The following is a 12,235-nucleotide window of genomic DNA, read 5'->3' on the forward strand; positions in this document are numbered from 1 at the left end:
AAGAGGAAATTGACAGTAACACAATACTAGTGGGGGACTTTAACACCTCACTTACACCAATGGACAGATCCTCCAAACAGAAAGTTAATAAGGAAACACAAGCATTAAATGACACCATAGACCAGATAGATTTAATTGATATTTATAGGACATTCCATCCAAAAACAGCAGATTACACTTTCTTCTCAAGTGCACACAGAACATTTTCCAGGATAGATCACATCTTGGGTCACAAATCAAGCCTCAGTAAATTTAAGAAAATTGAAATCATATCAACCATCTTTTCTGACCACAATGCTATGAGATTAGAAATCAATTACAGGGAAAAAAACGTAAAATACACAAACACATGGAGGCTAAATAATACGTTACTAAATAACCAAGAAATCACTGAAGAAATCAAAGAGGAAATCAAAAACTACCTAGAGACAAATGACAATGAAAACACGACGATCCAACACCTATGGATGCAGCAAAAGCAGGTCTAAGAGGGAAGTTTATAGCTATACAAGCCTACCTCAAGAAACAAGAAAAACCTCAAATAAACAATCTAATGTTACACCCAAAGGAACTAGAGAAAGAAGAGCAAACAAAACCCGAAGTTAGCAGAAGGAAAGAAATCATAAAGATCAGAGCAGAAATAAATGAAATAGAAACAAAGAAAACAATAGCAAATATGAATAAAACTGAAAGCTGATTCTGTGAGAGGATAAACAAAATTGATAAACCATTAGCCAGAAAAAGAGGGAAAGGACTCAAATCAATAAAATTAGAAATGAAAAAGGAGAAGTTACAACAGACACTGCAGAAATACAAAGCATCCTAAGAGACTACTACAAGCAACTCTATGCCAATAAAATGGACAACCTGGAAAAAATGGACAAATTCTTAGAAAGGTATAACCTTCCAAGACTGAACCAGGAAGAAGTAGAAAATATGAACAGACCAATCACAAGTAATGAAATTGAAACTGTGATTAAAAATCTTCCAACAAACAAAAGTCCAGCACCAGATGGCTTCACAGGTGAATTCTATCAAACATTTAGAGAAGAGCTAACACGCATCCTTCTCAAACTCTTCCAAAAAACTGTGGATAAAGGAACACTCCCAAACTCATTCTATGAGGCCACTGTCACCCTGATACCAAAACCAAAGATACTACAAAAAGAGAATTACAAACCAATATCACTGATGAATATAGATGCAAAAATCCTCAACAAAATACTATGAAACAGAATCCAACAACACATTAAAAGGATCATACACCATGATAAAGTGGGATTTATCCCAGGGATGCAAGGATTCTTCAATATACACAAATCAATCAATGTGATACACCCTATTAATAAACTGAAGAAGAAAAACCATACGATCATATCAATAGATGCAGAAAAAGCTTTTGACAAAATTCAACACCCATTTATGATAACTCTCCAGAAAGTGAGCATAGAGGGAAACTACCTCAACATAATAAAGGCCATATATGACAAACCCACAGCAAACATCATTCTCAATGGTGAAAAACTGAAAACATTTTCTCTAAGATCAGGAACAAGACAAGGATGTCCACTCTTGCCACTATTATGCAACATAGTTTTGGAAGTCCTAGCCATGGCAATCAGAGAAGAAAAAAATAAATAAAAGGAACACAAGTTGGAAAAGAAGAAGTAAAACTGTCACTGTTTGCAGATGACATGATATTATACATAGAGAACCCTAAAGATGCCACCAGAAAACTACTAGAGCTAATCAATAAATTTGGTAAAGTTGCAGGATACAAAATTAATGCACAGAAATCTCTGGCATTCCACTACTCTAATGATGAAAAATCTGAAAGAGAAATTAAGGAAACACTCCCATTTACCACTGCAACACAAAGAATAAAATACCTAGGAATAAACCTACCAAGGAAGACAAAAGACCTGTATGCAGAAAACTATAAGACACTGATGAAAGAAATTAAAGATGATACAAACAGATAGAGAGCTATACCATGTTCTTGGATTGGAAGCATCAATACTGTGAAAATGACTATACTACCCAAAGCAATCTACAGATTCAATGCAATCCCTATCAAATTACCAATGGCATTTTTTACAGAACTAGAACAAAAAATCTTAAAATTTGTATGGAGACACAAAAGACCCCGAATAGCCAAAGAGTCTTCAGGGAAAAAAACGGAGCTGGAGGAATCAGACTCCCTGACTTCAAACTATACTACAAAGCTACAGTAATCAAAACAATATTGTACTGGCACAAAAACAGAAATATAGATCAATGGAACAGGATAGAAACCTCAGAGATAAACCCACACACTTATGGTCAACTAATTTATGACAAAGGAGGCAAGGATATACAATGGAGAAAAGACAGTCTCTTCAATAAGTGGTGCTGGGAAAACTGGACAGCTACATGTAAAAGAATGAAATTACAAGACTCCCTAACACCATACACAAAAATAAACTCAAAATGGATTAGAGACGTAAATATAAGACTGAACACTATAAAACTCTTAGAGGAAAATATAGGAAGAACACTCTTTGACATAAATCACAGCAAGATCTTTTTTGATCCACCTCCTAGAGAAATGGAAATAAAAGCAAAAATAAACAAATGGAACCTAATGAAACTTAAAATCTTTTGCAAAGCAAAGGAAACTACAAACAAGATGAAAAGACAGCTCTAGGAATGGGAGAAAATATTTGCAAACGAATCAACAAAGGATTAATCTCTGAAGTACATAAACAGCTCATGCCGCTCAATATTAAAAAAACAAACAACACAATCATAAAATGGGCAGAAGACCTAAAGAGACATTTCTCCAAAGAAGACATACAGATGGCCAAGAAGCACATGAAAAGCTGCTCAACATCACTAATCATTAGAGAAATGCAAATCAAAACTACAATGAGGTAACACCTCACACCAGTTAGAATGGGCATCATCAGAAAACCTACAAACAACAAATGCTGGAGAGGGTGTGGAGAAAAGGGAACCCTCTTGCACTACTGGTGGGGATGTAAATTGGTACAGCCACTATGGAGAACAGCATGGAGGTTCCTTAAAAAACTAAAAATAGAACTACCATATGACCCAGCAATCCCACTACTGGGCATATACCCTGAGAAAACCATAATTCAAAAAGACACATGTGGGCTTCCCTGGGGGCGCAGTGGTTGAGAATCCACCTGCCAATGCAGGGGACACATATTCGAGCCCTGGTCCAGGAAGATCCCACATGCCGGGAAGCAACTCAGCCCATGAGCCCCAACTACAGAGCCTGTGCTCTAGAGCCCGTGAGCCACAACTACTGAGCCTGCATGCCACAACTACTGAAGCCTGTGCACCTAGAGTCTGTGTTCCACAACAAGATAAGCCACTGCAATAAGAAGCTGGCACACTGCAATAAAGAGTAGCCCCCGCTCACTGCAGCTAGAGAAAGCCTGCGCACAGCAACGAAGACCAACTCTGCCAAAAATAAATAAATAAAATAAATAAATTTATTAAAAAAGAAAAGACACATGCACCCCAATGTTCATTTCAGTACTGTTTACAATAGCCAAGTCATGGAAGCAACCTAAATGCCCATCAACAGATGAATGGATAAAGAAGATGTAGTACATATATACAATGGAATATTACTCAGCCATAAAAAGGAACGAAATTGGGTCATTTGTAGAGATGTGGATGGATCTAGAGACTGTCATACAGAGTGAAGTAAGCCAGAAAGAGAAAAACAAATATCATATATTAACACATATATGTGGAACCTAGAAAAATGGTACAAATGAAGCGGTTTGCAGTGCAGAAATAGAGACACAGATGTAGGGGACAAATGTATGGACACCAAGGGGGGAAATTGGGGGGTTGTAGTTTGATGAATTGGGAGATTGGGATTGACATGTATACACTAATATGTATAAAATGGATAACTAATAAGAACCTGCTGTATAAAAAAATCAATAAAATAAAATAGAAAAATTCCAAAAAAAATGGGCATTTTCTTATCTAACTACAGTGTCATTATCACTTTTAACAACAATAATTCATTGATATCACCTGGTACCTGCTCCATAATTAAAATTCCTGAAATGTCAAAAAAATATATATATATTACATATATAATTAATTATATATAATTATAATTAGTGTAATTATATATAATATATATTACATATATAATTGATATATAATATATTATATAATATATAAAATTTATATATAAATTATATAATATATAAAAATTTTACATATTATATGTAACATATATATAAATGAGGACATAAATGGTACCAGACAAATAATAATGTGTATTAGAGATATTTTCAAATCTGTACGTATATGTTTATCTCATTATCTTTCATTGTTGCACAGTTTTCCATAGTATGACCATATTATAATTTTTAACCAATTCCATATTGATGGCCATTTAAGTCTTTCAGATATTTTTATCATATATACATGCATATATATATATGAGTATATAATATATATCATTCCTTAATGTAAGACACTTCCATCATTTCTAAATTTATCCTTATTATAAATAACTTTCTATACAAGTATTTGCCTGCATTTATGTCTTAGGACAGATATCTAGAAGCTGAACCACTAAACTGGAAGAGACAAACTTTTTAAAACAAAAGTCTTACATGGTTAATTATTCAACTACCAATCAGAAAGTATATACTACTGTTAATCACAAACAACACTAAAAAAATAAAAAAAATCACGAAGGAAATTTACAGATAACATTCTGGGTATCTGTTACCAATTATACCATGAGCTTTGGCTTGAGCTTTCTGAACCATCTCCTTCATTCTCATAAAACAGAGTATAGGAGTCCCAAAAGTGTATCCTTCAAATACCCCAGGATAACAACTTAAGCCAAAGAGAATCATTTCTGTATTAGCCACACAGCAGCAGCAGCTGCATCCTGTGACCAGTGACACGGAAGATACAGACCAGAGGTTTAGGCTCTGGAGTTAGACACAGATTTGAATCTGTCTCTACAACTTGATGCTTACTCTCTCATAATACCTCTGTTTATCAACTTCTGTTCCCTTCTTTCCATATCCTCCCCTTGCCTCTCAGCAATTTCAAACATCCTGCCTTCGCCACCAGACTAATCTTCCCCTGCACCGGTTCACATCCCTCCCTTCGAAGGGCTTCCAGTGCCTGAGAGAGAGTTCCACGTCCGACTGGAACACAGAAGCTTGTAACAGACCATCACGCCCACCAACAACACTGGGAAAAGGAGAAGAAGAAAAACTGGATAAACAAACAAAAACATATTTTTTAAAAGCTACTGGGAACCACAGATTCAAAAAAAGTCTAAAGGCACTAAATTGGAGAGGGAGCCAGGGGGCTCCGCCCCGTGATCAGAGATGACACTTTGTTTCAGAAGTGCTGGCTGAGTTGAGGAAGGGTTGTGTGGGTGAGTGTGCTGTAGACAGAAGAGAGGTGACAGATGATCCCTGGGAAGATTAACCGAGAGCAGACATGTAAATGCAGTGGTTCCCTCCCACCCCAACCCCTGCCCCTGAACACGCGAGGTATACTCACATCCGTTCAGGTTTATACAATCTGAGAGCTGGAAAAAATAGTTTAGGTTATTCTAGTTCAAGATTCTCAATTTTGGCTACATGTTAGAATCACCAGGGAACTTTTAAAACTACGTTCCGTGGGTGCAGGGGGAGGGCAAGGGGACGTCTGAACCAATTAAAACAGAAGCTCTGCGGGCAAGGCCCAGACCTCAGCACTTCCTAAATTTCCCAAGGTGATTCTGGGATGCAGCCAACATTAAGAAGCACTGGTTTAATTCAACACGCTTCTATCATTCCTTAGACTTTAGATTAGATCCTCATGTGTTAAACTATTTTATCTCCTTCGCACTGCTGAGGGCTCAGGCTACCTCTCGGCTACTTTTGTGTCTTTACAGCATCCACCAAAGTGCTCTGCATGTAGTAGGTATTTGATAAACGTTCTTGACGTGATCGATTAAATACACTCCCATGAGAGTTAGTCATTAGGAACTCAAAGTCAGGAACAAAATGCATTTTTTACAACTTCAAATTGAACATATCAAATATAGGAGAGAGAAGGACATTCCCAAGCCAGAAAAATTCACACCTTACACTTTACATCAGCCCAGGAGAGTGGAAATGAATACATTTCCAGGGAAATCACCTCAATAAAAATGAAAGAAAAAGTCTGTTTCCCCATCTCAAAAGATTTTCTTCTCTTTCTGGAAACTCACTGACTTTAATCAAGTTGGATCTAGCAAAGTAACAAAGACATTGGCTTCATGGCCACCTGGTATGGTTACCTGGTTTGATTTCCCCCTCTAGCCGTGACAATCTGTGTGATCCAGGGCAAATTATTTAACTTCTCAAATTATTTAAACTCTGAGCCAGAGTTTTCTCATATATCTTGTTAAAAGATAAACTGAAGCATATTAAATTTTTTAAGAGTTTATTTGAACAAAAATTGACTTGAATCAGCGGATAGAAAGTTGCTCCAAGGAGCTGTACAAAATGAAAGACATTTATAGCCAGAAGGGAGTGGGAACAAGGAAGTTATTCTAGGCAAAAAGCGGGTTGGTTATTGCAAGGTTACTTTCCTGTAGGGGATGCGGGGGCTATCAGGCAGATGAACTAACTAGTGCAGATAAGGTGTTTCCTGATTGACTTAAGACTCCGTTTCTGGAAGAGCGGAAACTGTAATTAAGTATGGGTTTGGTGACGTGGCGCTTGGCATAAGTGATTCCATTTTGGGCCTGTTGACTTGTTCTTAACAATATAAAATGGAAAAAAAACATAGAACTAACTCATAAAGTTGTGGGGAAGATTCAATGCAAAGTTTCAAGTCTAGACATCTAGCCCATAGTGGGCATTCAAATACTACTTCTGTGTATTCTTGGGGACCATAGAATATTATATGTCTTCATATATTAATATATATTATATTATATGTTATATATATATTATTATATGTCTTCATATATTCTGTGGTATTAAATCAAGTTGAGTCCTTGCCTGTAGTCCTGATTCCCAGAACTCATCCAACACCAAAACTGGCCACCGAAGAGCTAAGGTGATTCCCCCATCAAGACCAGAAAGGGTTCAGTTAGGACGGGTCTGAAAGATAACACATCACAGCAGTGGAACCGGAAATTGGGCTGGTTGGGGGAAAGAAGGATGGATTTTTCCCTTACTGAAGGGAGAGCTGAACTCTTGAACCAACTGGATGTGTTTTCCTGTGTTTTGCCGACTAGCCCAAAGCGGTGGGCGGATGGATGTCTCTGCCTATTTCCTTCCAATTGTTTTCACAGACCTACACTTTGAGAGGGCTAATTGTTGAGTCCTCATCTTTCCTCCCCACAAGAAGAGGGCTTTGTTCAGCGATTAAATCAGGCTGGGAGGCAAAGCCTTTCCATTTTAGATCAAGGTTTGGGCCCCCAAGTAAAAGGAATATCGCTTCTTTTTCGTTTAGCTGACAATGTTTTCTCCCTGAGACAATGAATTGGAGATTTCCACCCCCGAGAAAGGCCCCACCGTGACTCCTACAGATATCAAAATACCAGGAGGTGAGACCCCAGCTAGCAAACCAGAGCATGAAGACAATCGTTTAGACATCTTGTTTCTACTTCCAGTGAATGAACACAAGCAAAGATCGCCTTTGGTTCATCTACACGATGGCCTCAGCCCTCTCCCTTCCTTTGTTTTGGGGTGTATTGCATTTCAGACTCACGGGGAGAGGAAACCCTGCCAGTGGCTGGGTTCTGTGTGCTCACTGTCACCACCTCGGGAGGTTTCTTTGCTGCCCAGCTTTGCAAGACTGATGGATTTTTCTCTGAAGTTCTAGAGCTGCTGAGAACTTCTCATTGTTGCTGTCTAAAGTCATCACCTTCTCTGAGATTAAAGCATTGTGTTCCATGGCTTTAATCTGAGTATAAACTTCTTCAGCCCTTTCTTTGGGAAATAAATATTGCCTAAGTTTCTTAGTGCAAGTCCCATGGCAAATTCACCCTTTAAACAGGAGGCTCTGAGCAGCCTGGGTCCAGCGGGGTTGACAGCCGGCACCAAAAAGCAACGCAGGAGAGCACTGGGGCTGAGGAACCCCATGCAGCATCACTGAGAAGGGGGAAGAGGGTCAGCTTGCAGGAGAGGAAGGAAATTGTCTTCTCAGCTGCTCTCAGCTGTTAGTAGTAGTGGGTAGTGGCTGTAGCTGGCAGCTTAGAGCTTTAATGCCACACAGAGCTTCTGACACATCCTGGGGCACTGTTTTCTCTCTCATTCTTTCCAGGGAAGTAACTCTCAGTGAAAAAAGAGCTGGATCAGGAGTCAAGTCGGTTTAGTCCCAGCTGCTATCATGCCTGCAATTGCTTCCCCTCTGTGACACTCGGTTTCCTCCTTTGTAAAGTGTTAGGGTTGAACTAGAGGACCTTGAAGACCCCAGCTCGAGCCATCATGGCTTCAAAGACTAAAAGGCCCATATGATGATGTGTTTATAATTCTCTTTGATAGGAACTCATGTTTTTCTCATTCATCTCCTATAAAATTTTCTCCTAGCATTTAGCAGTCTTGGACCGTAATAGGAACTCTATAAACCCCAAGTGAGTGAATGAAGGAACGAACCTGATTTAACCCACTCTTCTCACTCCCGAGAAGCTCCATCTGAGTGAGGAGGCCCCAATACAATACTCCTTTGTCCTTAACTGCCCTTTTCCAGCTTCTCACTCACCTAATCCTTTGTGAGCTGTGGATTTTAAAGACCAGGAATTACTTGTCCAAGGCCAAGTAATTCTACTGGCAAAGTATACCAAACGTCCGAAAAAGAAAAACACTTAAATGATTTTTTATAAGACGAATATAAGTCTGAGTCAAAGTCAGGAAAGAACAGTATAAGAAACAACAATTATAAGCCAGTTTCACATTTAATATAGTGTGAGGCTAGAACCAAAAGGTTTGCTTTCAGTAAAGACTGCTAAGAATGATGACTGAAATCTAATTCCTGGTGACCTTCATTTCAGTTTCCTCCTGAATCAGTAAACAAATAAAACACAAAATATACAAGATAAAGACACAAGTAAGAAAGTGGATACAGCTTCCCAACTCTTGCCTAGCTTCTCAGAGACGTGCTTCCTAAGTTTCGTTTTCTGTGAAGAGAGGGAAGGATGAGAAATCCACCACATCAAAGAGCCCAAGTCACCAGTTTTCTTCCATGTGTGCTCTAGAAAAAGGAGAGGGGTCATATCATTATTCAAGGGTCTATCTATTACTATATAAAGCAATTCCTTTTTCCACTACAAGGACCACAATTTTGTGTCTTTGAAGCATTGTGTTTTTATTGCATTACTGGGTCCAGAGTAGACTTGACCATAGCCTATTACAAATATACACAAAACTCCTAACAATGTCTATCTGCAATGTATTTTAAAAATAAATAATGACCAGCTTGGGTATATCTTAGAAGGATATAGTAAAGGCTCTCATAACGTAATACAACACATCAATAGATAAAAGGGCAAAAAGCACAATTTTTGTACATGCAAAAAACCCCCACATTCTGTTAAATCAACTCCAATTTATGATTTAACATAAAAAACTGATCAAATCAGGAAAAAAAACAAAAAAAGAATTACTCGTCCAGATGTACTCTGCTTGCCACAGAACTAATTTATTCTTGTGTGAGAAAGCCCAGAGTGTTGACTGGGCTAAGGTCCCTCTGACCCAGAGCATCTGCTGAGCACAGCTCTTTGGGGGAGACTGTACCCACACTCTCAGGCCTGGTCTGAACTGGAATATGGTTAGTGTCTTTCTAAAACACAGTGAGCAACCAGATTGCTCCAGAGAGAACAGCAGCTCTCCAGAAAGTCCCTTTGCCTTGACCAAGCCCGTCTTCCTGTGGCTGGAGGTGGTCCGGCTCCCTTGGAGAAATGAGGGTTTGATCTTCACTACATGCACTGGACTCACACTCCCTGGGTATACGCTTTTTTATCCTGGTAAATGGAGTGGTGTCATGCTCTTCATTTGGCACCTGGGGCCCAGAAAGTCCCCAACAGCTGAGCTGAGGCTACGCTGTCCCCTCAATGGGCTGAGGAAACTAAGAGCTAACACGTTTAACTCCAAAACCCTGGAGTTACAAAATGACAAATCATAATTTGTCTCACACCTTTTCCACCCCACTGAGGGGGGAGAAGCAAAGTGAATTAGAGAAAGAGAACGGGCCCCAGTAAGAAAAAGTCCCAGGCCCCGGGGGAGCAGCCCAGGAAAACGTCTGCCTCAGCTGACAGCTCAGATGTGCAGACAAGATCAGAGGGGTGGCACTTAGAGGCCAGCCTGAGCACATGGCTGTGTCCTTGCTCCCTCCTGGGGGGGTCGGGGAGGGCTCGTCTGATGCTGTCACAGGGCGTTTACTTCCCCTTCCTTATTCTTCGCTCCATCCCTGTCATTCCTCACCAACTTCATCCACTGAGACATTCTGGGACTTTAATAACAAAGTAAAGAGCCTTGGGTGGGGAGTTAACATCTAGTTACATCTAGGAATTTTGTGTATATTTGTAATAGGCTATGGTCAAGTCTACTCTGGACTCACATCTTGGAGGTGGACAAAAATGCTAAGTGTGTTGCCCTGGGACCAGCCACTGCTCCATTTCCAATCATGACAGTGTGGTTTGTAAAGGAATCTTTTTCTTTCTTTAATGAGACACTGAAGGTCCTGCCTTCTTCTCTAGGCTGACACCTCAGCCGTACTGGAACTCTTAGGACCTGGGCATCCCCAGTGAATCTATCAGATTGCTAGCTCAGAAAGGGTGATGCCCAGTCTTAAAATGTTTACTGTCTCTAGTACTTCAAATAATGACTTGCACATAACACACCTTCAACAGATACTTGTTGGGAGGGATAAGCCCCTTCCAAGTCATATGTGAAAGCCTCACGTTCTAGTGAATGAGCCCCTCTAGACTGCACAGTAACTGAATCTGCTGTAAAAAAAAAAAAGGGGGGGGATAAGTTGGGAGCTCGGGATGAACAGATACACACTACTGTTTATAAAATAGATAAACAACAAGGACCTACCATATAGCACAAGGAACTAACTATATTCAATACCTTGTAATAACCTATAATGGAAAAGAATCTCAAAAAGAATAGATATATGTGTACATCTGTAACTGAATTACTTTGCTGTACACCTGAAACTAACACACCATTGTAAATCAACTATACTTCAATTTTTAAAAAAGGAAGAAAAAAAGCAAAACAAAAACTGTTTTTAGGGCATTACATTGAGAATGTTTTCATCCTGCATGCTCAACCCAAACACCTGAGAGGAATCTTCCATTGCAGTTACTGCACTCGAGGAAACCCTGAGCCAGGAAGATGCTGACCTTCCAGTTACCATGGAAACAGGTAACCACCTCCATCCCAGTTAGGAATATGAAGTGCTAAACATTCTGGGTAGTGGAAGGCAATAGTTCATGGAAATCAAAGAACTACAGAGCAGGTAAGAAACTTAAAAACTCATCTGCAAAGGAATATCTGTGAGTCCACAGTGATATAAATAAATGATTGAGTAAGTAAATGAATGGGGAGGAGTGACTAATTTTCCTTACAGAAGAATCACACACAATCATTGTAAAAGAAAGGAAGGAAATAGAAAATTGCCATTAGACACCACCCTAATAACATCCGCAAAGAAAATACACCAATGAATGCTAAAGTCCAAGGGTGAAACTTTAAGAAGAAACAAGATATCTGTATATACTCAAAGTGTCTCCCCCCAAGTCTTGATCAATTACTGTGGTGGTTTTAACACATGTCCAAAAATTCTTTACTACTCCTCCCTTCAGAGATGGAGATAATTTCCTCAAGAACTGAAAATTGAAAGGGAAAAACACTAACCTGACGGTGAAAAGTGGCAGACACCACTAATAAGAACCTGCTGTATAAAAAAATAAATTAAATTAAATTTTAAAATTAAAAAAATAAATGTGGCAGACACCACCTTCACCAAATGACTGGTTAACATCACCAGCAATAAGTCGTGTTGTTATCTTGTCCCCCAATATGATATGATGACAAAATCACCTCCCCCAAAAGGCATTAGCTTAGTCCTATCATGAGAAAACCTAAGACAAATCCAAGTTGAGGAGCCTTCTGCAAGATACCTGACTAGCACTCCTCAAAAGAATCAAAGTCATTTAAAAAAAGGAAAGTCTGAGGAATTGTCA

This window comes from Orcinus orca, chromosome 2 (assembly GCF_937001465.1).
Source record: "Orcinus orca chromosome 2, mOrcOrc1.1, whole genome shotgun sequence".
Classification (NCBI taxonomy): domain Eukaryota; kingdom Metazoa; phylum Chordata; class Mammalia; order Artiodactyla; family Delphinidae; genus Orcinus; species Orcinus orca.